This window comes from Sapajus apella, unplaced genomic scaffold (assembly GCF_009761245.1).
Source record: "Sapajus apella isolate SASKATOON/1434 unplaced genomic scaffold, GSC_monkey_1.0 scaffold23, whole genome shotgun sequence".
Taxonomy (NCBI): domain Eukaryota; kingdom Metazoa; phylum Chordata; class Mammalia; order Primates; family Cebidae; genus Sapajus; species Sapajus apella.
Window position 1 is genome coordinate 670409 of NW_022436963.1, and position 4231 is coordinate 674639.

General features: G+C 44.5%; 1 protein-coding gene across 7 annotated transcripts in view; it reads right to left on the reverse strand.

Annotated features, from left to right (window-relative positions):
- Nucleotides 1–4231, reverse strand: part of QRICH1 (glutamine rich 1) — a 62940-nt gene that overhangs the window by 18147 nt on the left and 40562 nt on the right. The window lies entirely within an intron of this gene.

Consider the following 4231-nt stretch of genomic DNA (forward strand, 5'->3'; position numbering starts at 1 on the left):
AAAAAAAAAAAAAAAAAAAAAAAAAGGCATATTCTGATTGAAAAGGGTGGGAAGTGAGACTGCATTTCTAACAAAGTCCCAAGTGACAACAAACTACACTTTGAGTACCAAATGTCCATAGTAGTAATTTTTTTTTCTGAGATGGAATTTCACTTTTGGCTCACTGCAACCTCTGCCTCCTGGGATTACAGGCACCTGCCATCATGCCCAGCTAAATTGTTGTTTTGTTTTTTTTTGTATTTTTAGTAGAGACAGGGTTTCACTATGTTGGCGAGACAGGGTTTCACCATGTTGGCCAGGCTGGTCTCAAACTCCTGGCCTCAGCTGATCTGTCAATCTCTGCCTCCCAAAGGGCTGGGATTACAGGTATGAGCCACTGTACCCAGTCCAGAGCAGTTACCTTAAAGCAGGCTGCACCTTAAAATCATCTGGACTGTTAATTAAAAACAAACAAACAAACAAAAAACAAACAAACAAACAAAAACCCACCTGGGCCTTACCCCCAGCAATTGTGATTTAACTGGTATAAGGTAGGGGCACAGTGTCAGTATTTTTAAAAGCTTCCCAGGTGATTTTTTTTTTTTTTTTTTTTTTTTTGAGATGGAGTCTTGCTCTGTCCCCCAGGCTGAAGTGCACTGACACAATCTCTGCTCACTACAACCTTCACCTCCCAGGTCAAGCGATTCTCCTGCCTCAGCCTCCCAAGTAGCTGGGATTACAGTGCACCAACATGCCCGGCTAATTTTTGTATTTTTAGTAGAGATGGCTGGTATCGAATCATCTTGCCAGCTGGTATTAAATTCCTGACCTCAAGTGATCTGCCCGCCTCAGCTTCCCAAAGTGCAGGGATTACTGGCATGAGCCATGGCACCCGGCCTTCACAGGTGATTTTAATGTCCAACCATAGTTGAGCCATCATTTAGAGAAAAAAAAGTGGCAAAACTGCATCTCTACTAAAAATACAAAAGTTAGCCAGGCATGGTGGCTCACACCTGTAATCCCAGCTACTTGGGAGGCAGAGGCATAAGAATCACTTAAGCCAGGGAGATGGAGGTTGCAGTGAGCTAAGACAGTACCATTGCACTCCAGCCTGGGTGACACAGCGAGACTATGGCTCAAAAAGTAAAAATTTAAAAAGTGAATGTATGAATAATGTTTAAATATTTCCTATTTTCTTTTTTTTTTTTTTTTGAGATGGAGTCTCTGTTGCCCGGGCTGGAGTGCAGTGGCATGATCTCAGCTCACTGCAACCTCCGATTCCCTGGTACAAGCAATTCTCCTGCCTCAGCCTCCCGAGTAGCTGGATTACAGGCACATGCCACAATGCCCAGCTAATTTTTTGTATTTTTAGTAGAGACAGGGTTTTACCATGTTGGCCAAGATGGTCTCAATCTCTTGACCTTGGGATCCACCCACCTCATCCTCCCAAAGTGCTGGGATTATAGGCATGAGCCACCATGCCCAGCAATATTTCCTACTTTTCAAAATTCTTTTTTTGAGCAGTCTTCCTCTGTTGCCCAGGCTGGAGACCATGGTGGCAGACACCTATAATCCCAGCTGCTTGGGAGGCTGAGGCAGGAGAATGCCTTGAACCTGTGAGGTGGAGGTTGTGGTGAGCCAAGGTCATTGCATTTTTGTGTTGTATACAATACAGTAATTTTTGCATTTTTAGTAGAGATGGGGTTTCACCATGTTAGCCAGACTGGTCTCAAACTCCTGACCTCAAGTGATCCATCCGCCTCCAACTCCCAAAGTGCTGAGATTACAGCTGTTAGCCACCATGCCTGTCCAGATTCTGAAGAGATTTTTATACCTTCCCAATATTAAAATTCCAAGATTTTCCATTTTTTTTTTAGTTTGGACTCTGATTTTGAAGGGCAAGAGCTGAGTTACCACATGTTCAAAGAATGTGCTTGGGCTGGGTGCAGTGACTTTGGGAGACCAAGGCAGGTAGACTACTTCAGGTCAGGAGTTCAAGACTAGCCTGGCCAACATGGTCAAGCTCCATTTCTATCAAAATATAAAAATTAGCTGTGTATGGTGGGTGGTACATGCCTGTAATTCCAGCTACTCAGGAAGCTGAGGCAGGAGAATCAGAACCTGGGAGGCAGAGGTTGCAGCGAGCCGAGATGGTGCCACTGCACTCCAGCCTGGGCATCAGAGCCAGACTCTGTCTCAAAAAAAAAAAAAAAAAAAAAAAAAAAAAAAAAAAAAAAACAAAAAAAAAAAAAAAACAAAAAAAACAGCCACCAAAAAGACAAAACAGAATGTGCTTGGATTTTCAAAGGTTATAAAAATCAAGAAATCAATTCAAATCACCCAAAACCCTAGTTTTTCTCACTCGCTAACTCAACAAACGTGTACAAAGGTTTGCATTAGGCGCGGAATACTGAGATGTATTGAACTACAGTCTAAATGTATTGAACTACAAAGAGCTGATTCAATTTGCACTGGCTAATCTAAGGAACACACACACACACACACACACACACACACACACACACACCCCCACCCACCCATTTCTTTGAAACAGTTCTATAAACTGCCAACCATCATGCCCCTCAAAGACATCTAGCACAGGCCAGGAAGGCAGCTGAGCTCAGGGCCAGAGGACCCAATAGCCCCAGAAGCCTCTCAGTGCATCATGCACACATCCCCTCTTCCCCACCACCCATAGGCTCAAGCCTCCCTTTACCTAATCAATAAGTACTTTCTTAGTTCAGGGAGCAATACATCTTTCCCCCATTCTGTTTTATTAAAGTTTGTCGGCAGGATACAGTGGCTTACACCTGTAATCACAACCCTTTGGGAGGCCAAGGCGAGTGGATCACCTGAGATCAGGAGTTCGAGACCAGCCTGACCAACATGGAGAAAAAACCCTGTCTCTACGGAAAATAAAAAAATAGCTGGGTGTGGTAGTGCATGTCTGTAATCCGGTTACTCGAAGAATCGCTTGAACCTGAGAGTCGGAGGTTGTGGTGAGCCAAGATCACACCACTGCACTCCAGCCTGCGCAACAAAAGCAAAACTCCATCTCAAAAAAAAAAAAGTTTGTTACCAATTATTGTCTTGCTCAAAACCAAGACTATAGCCAGGCCCAGACATTCTTGCCCTTTCTTCTACTTTTTCTTTTTTTGAGACGGAGTCTCGCACTATCGCCCAGGCTGTAGAGCAGTGGCACCATCTTGGCTCACTGCAACCTATGTCTCCTGGATTCATGTGATGTACATTTGTTCCTACATATAATGGGAGGCCTTGGTGAGTTTTAAGCTAGGAAGTGACATAATCTTACATTGTAGGATTATTCTCATTGTTCTACGAAGAATAAATCGAAGAACAAGAATGGAACCAACTACTGGTGGCCTAGTCTAGAGTGGTGACAGTGGAGATGATGTAAGAGATTCTGTACAAGCAACATGGCTTGTTGATGAACTGGCTGTGAGTAGTAAGGGAAAGCAGACACAACGATGACTCCTGGGTTTCTGGTTTGAACAACTGGGTGGAGAGCAGCACCATTTTCTGGGACATGGAAGTTTCTGACCGTTTTAGAAGTGATGCCAATTAAGATCTGAGGTATTATCAATAAATTCAAGTAGGATTTATTGCTAAATAGACAGGTGAATATATGGAAAAGGTTCCAAACAGAGGAAGGCATGGCCCAGAGACTTGAACTTATGTGTCAGTGCTACACAGGGATTAAGATACAGGCTGCAGGGCTGGCCCATCCAGGGTTGAATCTCAATTCTACTTTTTTTTTTTTTTTCACACCGCTGCTCTGTTGCCCAGGCTGGAGTGTAGTGGCATGATCTCAGCTCTCTGCAACCTCCGTCTCTCTGATTCACATGATTCTCTTGCCTCAGCCTCCCAAGTACCAGGGATTATAGGCATGCACCACCACGACCAGCTAATTTTTGTATTTGTAGAGACGGGGATTCACCATGTTGATCAGGCTGGTCTTAAGCTCCTGGCCTCGGGATCCGCCGGCCTCAGCCTCCCAAACTGCTGGAATTACAGGCATAAGCCACTGTGCCCGGCCAATTCTGTCACTTTTCTTGTTTTTTTTTTTTGAAATGGAGTCTTGCTCCGTAGCCCAGGCTGGAGTGCAGTGGCATGATCTCAGCTCACTGCAACCTCCACCTCTAGGGTCCCAGTTGAAGCAATTCTCCTACCTCTGCCTCCCAAGCAGCTGAGATTACAGGCACAAGCCACCACGCCCAGCTAATTTTTGTAT